Source organism: Bos grunniens, chromosome 18 (assembly GCF_055505025.1).
Source record: "Bos grunniens cultivar Pamir isolate PY7600 chromosome 18, Bosgru_T2T1.0, whole genome shotgun sequence".
NCBI lineage: Eukaryota > Metazoa > Chordata > Mammalia > Artiodactyla > Bovidae > Bos > Bos grunniens.
The window spans coordinates 28,904,303-28,916,485 of record NC_141182.1 but is presented as its reverse complement, the minus strand read 5'-3'; positions in this window follow the sequence as shown (position 1 = coordinate 28,916,485).

Sequence of the window (12,183 nt, the reverse complement as noted above, 5' to 3'; positions counted from 1 at the left end):
GTGGTAAATGAAGAAATTGAAATCAGTGATGGAGAAAGAAACTTAAATTACTATTAAGCATTTATCTATGTTATATTTCTTTAGTGAGCAGTTTACCAGATAATGGTCACCATTGTTTCATACTTTTCAATTCTAACTTGAAACTTTTAAATTATAAATTATCTATAGTTACATATGTGTTAATGATTTCATTTTCTAAAATGCAATATTATGTATGCCCAAACCACTACAACATTGTAATTAGCCTCCAATTAAAATAAATAAATTTATATTAAAAAATTATAAAAAAATAAAAAATATCTCTTTCTCTAACATATTTCATGTAGGTGGCAGATATTATTTAGTATCTGTTGCATCTCAGGCATCAAGCTAAAAGTGGGAATCCAAAAAAAAAAAAAAAAAATGACACACTTTTAAGAACTGGAACTTTAGTGGGTAAGACAGCCAGGATGTTCTGATTTTTCACTTTAATGATACATATTGATATAGTTTCTAGAAAACTATAGGACTAAATAGTGAATGGGTCTTTTCCTAACAAACCATTGAAACATTATATTGTCACTGGGAATAAAACAGCAGCTGCTTGATTATAAACAGCACCATTTGGTAAACTTCTATAAACATTAAATAAAGAATAACCCATTTGATTTCTTCATATTTCTAAACAAGGTTTGAATTACTGCCTTATGCTATATTCTATGCCAATAAAATTAACTGAGGGTGTCCTTTAATGAAAGACACACTGAAATTTTATGATATCCTAAATATTCCTCTTAAGTTTGGGAAAAAATAATGAACCGTTCTAATAAATGTGGTACAATATTCATTAAAACCTTTTACTCATCAATTTTGTATCAAGTACAAACTATATAGATAGCAATAAATATGACATGGTTAAATTTCCTGAGATCAATCAGGAAGTCAAATCAAGTTGGTTTATACCGAAATATATAAATCCTTGAAAGATTACCTGGTTTGTCCAAAGTCACCCAGCTAACACATGTGAATTCTCAAACTTTTATCTCCTGACTTTCAAATTAGTACCCTTTCTAAAGACCTGTGTGATGTCTGATAGCTTTATATTTTGTTTTGGCTTTTTTTTTTCACATAACTATTTTTAAATTTACTTTCACAAAAATGATCTGAATATATGATTCTGTATCTTTCTTTTTTTCCATTAACATACATCTTAGAGAATCTGTTCATAATAGTACATATATCAGTATTTTATTATTTATCATTATGGTAGACTATATCAAGTTTTAAAAATCACAGTTTTGAAATTAAATGATATAAAATATCTCTCTTCAAGAAACTTGGAACATGGATAATGCTTATCTGTGATTTTTAATGAATAAAATATTTCCAATAGAAGTTCTAGGAATTCAAAGTAGCCTTCCTTGCACAAGTTTCCTCAGCATTAGTGGGACCTATTCATGTGCACTGAACAAAGACCACACATGAATGCAAGCCAAGTGACAGCTGGTATGCAATTTTTGTAGTCATTGACAAATCTAAATCCCCTTAAATAAGAATGTAAAATTAAATTACAATTAAAACCATATACCCTCTTAGAGGGACTCAGACACTTTAACTCTCAGTGGGTGGGGAGAGATCTACCCAGTACACATGCCTTGGCTGAAATGATTATACCTTTTTTTATCATTTATATTTTCCCATTTGGTAACCAAAACCTGGCACCTTCAGAACTGTTTGTTTGTTTACAATATTTTTACATGATAGTTATTTTCTTTCTTTTTGGTCTAAATGAAGATAAAATAACTCATTCTCCTCTAGAATAACTGCTGCTTTCTATCTTCTATATGTACTGTAGCATAACTATTCAATATTAAGCTTGGCATTTAAAGTATTTAGGATTGACTGAAAGTGTTCAAAAAGGATAAAAGCTTAGTGAACTAATTCAGGAAAAAATCATATTTATCAGAGCCAATTTCTGTAGCTTGACATTTTATGATTTACTTCTAAGCTTCTAAAATAGCTTAAGAAACCTTTCCCTTCTGGTCTGTCTGATTTTTTTTCCTTGTATTCTGCCTAATCCTGCCTGAAATTTGTGCAATTAATATCGATGCAGGCATCAAGTCTACTGACAATGATCATCCAATATTTATGCCTGATTAGGAAGAGGTTTATACTTAACATGTCTGTTAGCTTCGTGATAACTGTACCAGAGAGATTCTGGAAACCAGAGATACTACTGAATTTTTTGGATGCAATCAAATTTATACATGAGATGGTTCTCTCACCATAGGACATCTCCCAACTATGAGATTTTTTTTTTTTTAAAGGTTCTTACTTGAGTATCTTTAACAGAAAAAAAAAATCAGAAAACGTTTACTGTTCAGATTAGAGTTAGAGAAATGAGAGTAAGAGCTTCAGCCTGAAAATACTTGAATAATTTACCAACTCTTCACTGAAGTCTCATGTAAAAGAAGTTGACAAGGGGTTTTCTGGAAGAAAACCAGAGCCAGTTGGAGTAATTATAGTAAAATTTGCCCCCAAATTATTTTGTCCTCCAAGAGCAACACAACAGGTTTTCACAGAAATAATAAATGTAAAATCACCTCATGAATTTTGCAGTTTCTGTTACCTTTTAAAGATTGTACCACATTCTGCCTAAATGCTCATTTTATCAGTATATGCTTCATAAGAACATACTTTAGAAAATGAATACAGTGGGCAAGATTTTTATTCTGTCAGAATAATATTTGTACCTAAATCTATTTTCTGAATGACTTATATACATGGTTCATCTTACAAACATTCACAGAAGTAATGATACATCACTTCATAATTTGAATTTCTTTTTTTTTAAAGTATATGTAATTAATTAGATAATCTCAGGATGTTTCTCTTTGCCATCTCTTAAAATAGAATTACTGTCATTTATTAAGCCCTTATTTTGTACAAATCACTCTTCAAAAAATTACTGACACTTAATTTATTTCTTAAAAATTACAAGTTAAATCATTTGTTTTTATGGAGGAAGAAACTAACATTCAGAAAGGGAATCTGGCTAATGTCACAAAACTGGTTAATGACAGAGCTAGAATTCAGAAGCAAATGTAGAAAATTTCCAAACTGGTCTATTATGTTTCAGATTTATTCCTTACTTTAGGTCAAATTCCAATAGGTACAAGCTAGCAGGTTGCATAAAGTTGTACTGCATATATTTGGAACTATACTGTGCAAGGTATCCATTCTAACTATCAGAATACCTCTTTATATAAATCAGGGGTACTTAGTATCTTCTAAGTTGCTGTAAGCATTATATGAGACGGTGGATATGAATTTGGCATGCTCAGCACAATGCTTGAAATGTTGGAAATCCTCATAAAATGCCAAGTAATACATTTTTTTTTTCAGTTTTACTGGGGTATAACTGACATACAGAAATTGTATATATTTAAGGTGTGCAATTGATATTTTGATATTATGTCTCTATTTTGAAAGGACCACCACAATCAAGGTAATTAGCATATCTAATAAAAGAATATTTTCAAAAACACTGGAATTAGTATTTTAAACTTAAGGCAAAAATTGTTCTTATCAGTTATTTTCATCTGCACTCCTTTAAACTTTTTATCTGAAAATGATATCAAATTTCCAGAAAAGCTATAAGAAAGAATAGCACTAAGTATAATGCAATGTTTTTCACCCACTGTTAATATTTGAGCATGTCATCTTTACTCCCTCTATTTTGCACCATCTCTCTATGTCTTTATCTCTCTCCATCTCTGTCTCTCTCTGTTTTTAATATCTATATTCCATTACCAGGAAAATCTAAGTGATTTCTATTGATATGCTTACTAATAATACAAATAATAATACCACCAAATAATAACATCTAACATTTAAGATCTTTTCATATTGTAAAGGCCAAGGAACCAGAGATCAAATTGCCAACACCTGTTGGATTATTGAAAAAGCAAGAGAGTTCCAGAAAAACATCTATTTCTGCTTTATCGACTATGCCAAAGCCTTTGACTGTGTGGACCACCACAAACTGTGGAAAATTCTGAAAGATATGGAAATAACAGACCACCTGACTTGCCTCCTGAGAAATCTGTATGCAGGTCTGGAAGCAATAGTTAGAACTGGACATGGAAGCAATAGTTAGAACTGGACATGGAACAACAGACTAATTTCAGAATAGGAAAAGGAGTACATCAAGGCTGTATATTGTCACCCTGCTTATTTAACTTCTATGCAGAGAACGTCATGAGAAACAATGGACTGGATGAAGCACAAGCTGGAATCAAGATTACTGGGAGAAATATCAATAACCTTAGTTATGCAGATGACACCACCATTATGGCAAAAAGTAAAGAACTAAAGAGCCTCTTGATGAAAGTGAAAGAGGAGAGTGAAAAAATTGGCTTAAAGCTCAACATTCAGAAAACTAAGATCATGGCATCCGGTCCCATCATGTCACAGCAAATAGATGAGGAAACAGTGACAGACTATTTTGAGGGGCTCCAAAATCACTGCAGATAGTGACTGCAGCCATGAAATTAATAGACACTTGCTCCTTGGAAGAAAAGTTATGACCAACCTAGACAGCATATTAAAAAACAGAGACATTACTTTGCTGACAAAGGTCCATCTAGTCAAAGCTATGATTTTTCTAGTAGTCATGTATAGATGGGAGAGTCAGACTACAAAGAAAACTGAGCACCAAAGAATTGATGCTTTTGAACTGTGGCGTTGGAGAAGACTCTTGAGAGTCCCTTGGACTGCAAGGAGATCCAGCTGCCACTGCTGCTGCTAAGTCGCTTCAGTCGTGTCCGGCTCTGTGCGACCCCAGAGACGGCAGCCCACCAGGCTTCCTCGTCCCTGGGATTCTCCAGGAAAGAACACTGGAGTGGGTTGCCATTTCCTTCTCCAATGAATGAAAGTGAAAAGTGAAAGTGAAGTCGCTCAGTTGTTCCCGACTCTTAGCGACCCCATGGACTACAGCCTACCAGGCTCCTCTGTCATGGATTTTCCAGGCAAGAGTACTGGAGTGGGGTGCCATTGCCTTCTCCGGGAGATCCAGCAAGTCCTTCCTAAAGGAGATCAGTCCTGAGTGTTCATTGGAAGGACTGATGTTGAAGCTGAGACTCCAATACTTTGTCCACCTGATGTGAAGAACTGACTCATTTGAAAAGACCCTGATGCTGGGAAAGATCGAAGGCGGGAGAAGAAGGGGACGACAGAGGATGAGATGGCTGGATGGCATCACTGACTCAATGAGCATGAGTTTGAATAAGCTCTGGGAGTTGGTGTTAGACAGGGAGGCCTGACATACTGCAGTCCATGGGGTTGCCAAGAGTCGGACACAACTGAACGACTGAACTGAACATTTAAGGAAGCTTATTCTGACAAGAACTCTCCTAAATGTCTTACATAGATGAATACAATGTTTCCCCACAACAATCTAATAAAGTACTCATTATCATCATCCTCTTTTTGGCGTATTACAACTGTGTTCAAAGTCTTCCAATTACTAAATGGTAGACCCATATTTGACCAGAGCAATCTGACCTGGGACACCATGAACTTGACTACACTAAGAAAGCCTATAGGTTTCTGTTGCTATTGTATGATTGATTGATTACAAAGTAGTATTGAGCTGTTACTGATTATTTCTGAAACTGATTTTAACTAATGCACTATTATGAACTATTCAAGATTCCACTGTCCCTGAATTTATCATAGAACTAAGGTGTTATGTGGAGAAGGCAATGGCACCCCACTCCAGTACTTTTGCCTGGAAAATCCCATGGACAGAGGAGCCTGGTAGGCTGCAGTCCATGGGGTCGCTAAGAGTCAGACACGACTGAACGACTTCACTTTCACTTTTCACTTTCATGCACTGGAGAAGGAAATGACAACCCACCCCAGTGTTCTTGCCTAGAGAATCCCAGGGATGGGGGAGCCTGGTGGGCTGCTGTCTATGGAGTTGCACAGAGTCGGACATGACTGAAGCGACTTAGCAGCAACAGCAGCAAGGTGTTATGAAGGCTACAGGGGAAGTTGGTGTTAGTAAAGACATCAAGCCACTCTTTAGCTTTGTGTGGGTCAGGCCCCACTTCCCCAAACAAAGCAGAGAGACTCACAGTCTCACAATATATCATTTCTGATCAGGAGCAAATACTCATAACAGATTTGCTTTGATGAACTTATTTGATGGAGGAATACAAATTGTTAAAAGTAAGGCTGTTTTACTTTGAAAGAAAAATCACAACTCCTTACAAAGGAACTTTGTTGAATGACCATTATAGAGTTGAAGGCTACAAGAAAGGGTGAGGCCAATATTATATCTATGTCAATGACACCGCAAGATTTCACTCTTTCTGGTTGTACTTGGATGTAGCCTCGGAATTATGCTGGCGGCGTCTGGTCAACATATCAGAGATAATGCAATTAAGGACAGAACAAACAAAAAGCACCTGGTTTTATCTCTGGCATAACCTAATTTAAACCTCTCATTTTCTCACTCTACCACTGAGTTTGAGAGAAGAAAAGGAATTTCCCCACTACCTAAGGCTTTATGGGAAAGTCACAGTTTGGTTTTTGATCAGCTAGCGCTTAACTAGTTTCAAGTTTGTTTGTTTGTTTTTAGGAGTTAAGGGCTCCTAAGTGTGAATAGACTGAAAGATTTCTTGCAGTGTTCAGTCAATTTGTGTCATTACTAGTCAAGACAGTATTCCCATCTATAATGCCCAGAAACCCATTGTTTCCAGGTTTAATTTACAATAGCCATAGGGTACGAAATTTTCAGTGCTTCAGTTCACTTCAGTTCAGTTGCTCAGTCGTGTCTGATTCTTTGTGACCCCGTGGACTACAGCAAGCCAGGCCTCCCTGTCCATCACCAACTCCCAGAGCTTGCTCAAACTCATGCCCATCGAATCAGTGGTGCCATCTCTTCATCTCATCCTCTGCTGTTCCCCTCTCTTCCTGCCTTCAATCTTTCCCAGCACCAGTATCTTTTCCAATGAGTCAAGTCTTTGCATCAGGTGGCCAAAGTATTGGAGTTTCAGCTTCAGCATCAGTCCTTCCAATGAATATTCAGGACTGATTTCCTTTAGGATTAATTGGTTTCATATCCTTGCAGTCCAAGAGACTCTCAAGAGTCTTCTCCATGACCACAGTTCAAAAGCATCAATTCTTCAGTTCTCAGCTTTCTTTATAGTCCAACTCTCACATCCATACATAACTAGTGGAAAAACCATAGCTTTGACTGGATGGACCTTTGTTGGCAAAGTAATGTCTCTGCTTTTTAATATGCTTTAGGTTTAATAAGCTAGGTTGATCATAGCTTTTCTTCCAAGGAGCAAGAGTCTTTTAGTTTCATGGCTTCAGTGCTTGAGTGCTTTGAGAGCTACTACTCAAGATTACACACCTGGAGCCTTGTTACTTGGTAAACACTCCCCTTGATGTTTTTTCTTTTTATTAATCCAATTGTCATTTTATATGTAGAATCACATGACTTGTTCAGCCTAATCTGTTTCCACATTTATGGTAGAGATGTGGATAGAGTAAGATAGTGGGATGACGATTCATGCATTTATTTTCAAAGGTTAAAAATATTTATTAACTAAGTTTTGAAGTTATATAGTTCCTGGAAGAAAAGTCCTGGAAGTAGAACCTCTTTGGGTGTCTGAAACATCTAGTCCTTCAGTTTCCATAAGCTGATCTTGCCCTCAAATGCAGGTACAAATGACTCATAGTACTTAAGAGACATTTAATAAGTTGAAAATGTATTTTAGTGTTTCCTTTGTAGTGTGTGAGTGGGTGGCAAGTCACTTCAGTTGTGTCCAGCTCTTTGTGATCCCATAGACTGTAGCCACCAGGTTCCTCTGTCCATGGAATTCTCTAGGAAAGAATACTGGAGTGGGTTGCCATGCCCTCCTCCAGAGGATCTTCCCAACCCAGGGATTGAACCTGTTTTTCCTCATGTTCCTACATTGCAGGCAGATTCTTTACCACTGAGCTCCCAGGGAAGTCATTCATTTGCAGTACAACTCCTAAATATTCTAAGTTGAGTGTTCATAATTAATATACCCACTTTCTCCTCTGTTCAGATTAGAGGGTAAAAATGAAAGACGAGCGAAGCCAAAGATTTTATCCTATATTCCACCCTCTCACAATCCAGACTACACTAAATATTGTCTTAAATTTGTAACATTCCCACCAACAGTGTAAGAGGTTTCCCTTTTCTCCACACCCTCTCCAGCATTTATTATTTGTAGACTTTTGGATCGCAGCCATTCTGACTGGTGTGAAATGGTACCTCATAGTGGTTTTGATTTGCATTTCTCTGATAATGAGTGATGTTGAGCATCTTTTCATGTGTTTGTTAGCCATCTGTATGTCTTCTTTGGAGAAATGTCTATTTAGTTCTTTGGCCCATTTTTTGATTGGGTTTACACTGTTGGTGGGAATGCAAACTAGTACAGCCACTATGGAGAACAGTGTGGAGATTCCTTAAGAAACTGGAAATAGAACTGCCTTATGATCCAGCAATCCCACTGCTGGGCATACACACTGAGGAAACCAGAAGGGAAAGAGACACGTGTACCCCAATGTTCATCGCAGCACTGTTTATAATAGCCAGGACATGGAAGCAACCTAGATGTCCATCAGCAGATGAATGGATAAGAAAGCAGTGGTACATATACACAATGGAGTATTACTCAGCCATTAAAAAGAATACATTTGAATCAGTTCTAATGAGGTGGATGAAACTGGAGCCTATTATACACAGTGAAGTAAGCCAGAAGGAAAAACATAAATACAGTATACTAATGCATATATATGGAATTTAGAAAGATGGTAACAATAACCCGGTGTACGAGACAGCAAAAGAGACACTGATGTATAGAACAGTCTTATGGACTCTGTGGGAGAGGGAGAGGGTGGGAAGATTTGGGAGAATGGCACTGAAACATGTAAAATATCATGTAAGAAACGAGTTGCCAGTCCAGGTTCGATGCACGACACTGGATGCTTGGGGCTAGTGCACTGGGATGACCCAGAGGGATGGTATGGGGAGGGAGGAGGGAGGAGGGTTCAGGATGGGGAACACATATATACCTGTGGCGGATTCATTTTGATATTTGGCAAAACTAATACAATTATGTAAAGTTTAAAAATAAAATAAAATAAAAAAGAAAAAAAAATTTGTAACAATCCCTTAGTTATCTTGGATAGTTTAACAGCTTATCTCAACACTGTCTGGAATACTTTTCCTCAGAAGTGTTTACTCAGACAAAACATGGATGCTTATATTTGGCTCTTATCACTGGACTATTTTTTTTCCTTCATGTAACATTCTAATTATTTTCAGAATCAAATCCAGAAATTACCCCATAAATTTGTGAACACTGACCCAATATTTAACAGACATATTATTTACAAAATGTTCAAAGGCTCCCTTGGAGTTGCTGAAATCAATTAGATCAATAATATGAATTTTAAATAACCTATTAATATGTATTTATATATGAATCGCAAGTTACCAAGATACTTTAGTATCTTTTAGGTCAATAATTTCCTCTTTAGAAGCCTAAAATATTTTGAAGCAGTTCATGCATTTAAGCATCCACAGCTATTTCTCTCCAAAATCAATCATAATACCATCACAGATTCTGTTTTCTGTCAACTTTGAGGCACTTTCTATTTTTGCTCTGGAACACTTATTTCTAATATAATTTTCTCAGCATCTATTGATAATGGATGTTTCCTGAGGTTGGCAAAAACCTAACTGGATTCCCATTAGCTTGAGTGGTCAAGATTTATTCCAGAATGACATGTATTCTATTTGTTACAGTAAGCTAGATGGGAGTGCCAAGAATTTATTCAACAGCCACTTGATTATAGAGGTCTTTGGTATGTAATGTGGACTGTTAAAACGTTAATGCATTCAATTATACAGTCTTTTCAAAAGACTTAAATAGAAACTTTGGAAATATATTCTTTGGATTTCTAGTCTTCAAATACCATTGGTTTGCTACTGAAAATTAATTTAAATTGAAAATGAATGAAAGCTAATTCCATTGAGATGCCAGACCCCGAGCCAAGGAATCTGAGTGAATTAAGTTATGACTTACTAAAAAGAATATCTCTGTTTAAACATGAGAAATTCCATTTGGGTACCAAATTGAATTGGTTGAACGTCTATAATGAGAACTGAACAGTGCTGGTTATAGCAAGGGTGAATACAAAGATTACTAAAATCATTCTTTTTTCACAGGCATCTCACAATTTTTGTTTTGGTCTTCAAAAGCAGGCATATGCGGCTTAGAGGTTATGGACAACAATGTGTTTGTACAGAAGCACAACAGAATAAATCAAAATAGTGTTGGCCATCCTGTGGGCCAAGAATTTAGTGGACAATTCCCATATACGTTGATTACATCTGACTTCAAGCACTTCCATCCCTTTACCTGAGAGTTTTCTCTTACCATAGGCTACACCTGATAGAGATTCAATACTTCCATGATAAACCTCAACAATTGAAGGGGCATATACAACTCAGTTTTCCTGAAACTAATCTGAAGTCTCTTTTACAAAGAGTGTAATCATCAGGATTAAATCCAGTTATTCATCCTGTTATCCTGGTCATTAATATAATGCTCTTTTATTGACTTTCTTCTTTCCTCTTTGTATTTTCTCACTTCTTCACCATTCTCTGAGATAACCAAATTACTTGCACTCAAATCCTTATGATATATATATATATATATTGCACAGATGAATTATATCTATATTTAATATACTTATATACAATTACTAAACTAATATATACCTGGGCTTCCAAGGTGGCACTAATGTTAAAAACCTTGTCTGCCAGTGTAGGAGACTTAAGAGACTAGGGTTCAATCCTTGGGTCAGGAAGATCCCCTGGATCAGGGCATGGCAATCCACTCCAGTATTCTTACCTGAAGAATCCCATGGACAGAGGAGCCTGGCATGCTACAGTCCATAGGGTCACAAAGAGTTGGACACAACTGAAAAAACTTGCATAAATACAGACACACATGTATATTTTATATAAACACACATACATACATACATACATATATATGGAAGCTAGCCAGAGAAAACAGCAGTGAATGGTGGAGGAGGAAAGTTAGGACCGGGGAACCTCCTTAACTCATCCCTCTGAGGTACATTTTGTAGTCTGCAAATCCCAGAAGGAAGAACACAATCAAATGGGAATTCCACCAAAATGCACAGGCTCAGTTTAAATTAAGCAATCACCTTTAGTAACCTTGACCTTATTATACCCCTATTGTAATAAATTCACATTGTGGTTTGCCCCTTCCAATCAGTGGGCTTTTCAAGTGAATTATGGGCAAGAAATAGGGATCTGGAGCATGCGCAATAAAATTGATTTATTTGTTTACCAACTTCATATGTGCACATGTATTGTTATATATTTACTTATTATATATATATATTTTACTTATTATATATGTAACATATTTTATATATTTACATATATATATATATAAATATCAGATGCCTGATAAAAATGTCTTACTGAGCAACATAACTTCTATTTTGTACTTAGGTTCTGTTATATATCAATGCAGAAATAAGTTATATTCAGTGGGCTACCTCCCTGGAAGTGAGGGCTTGAGGTGGGAAAAATGAAGAGGCAAATTCTATTCCAGTGGTTACTTTCCATTCCTCTTCTTGTACCATACTGACAAAATGCTGCAGGAGTGCCTTTCTTAGGAAGGAAATGAGGCTGGGTAGAAATAATTTAAAACTTGTATCTTGGAGTTAAACTCAGGCAAAAGGGTCTGTAAATGCCAGTGGATGGAACTGAGTGGTCTACAAAGAAGCAAACTGGAGATAAACTAAATCAAAATAAGACATACCTTCAAGATGAACCAAGCAGTCAATGTTCAGGAAGCAGCAAGAGGGACATTTTCTGGATATAAAATGAGTTGAAATGACATTTGCAGGATTGGGACTAAAGCTGGGAAACAGTCTTCCAATCCCCTCCAGGAAGTGTGACTACCCTGAGCCCACCATGTTGTGAGAATCTAAGCCATAGTGAGATGCTCTGGAGGATCCCATGACACAGAGAGAAAAACCACAAGGAAAAGGTCCCAGGCATCAGAAATCTAGCCCCAGCTCAGAGAAACCTCCAGCTGAATCCAGCTC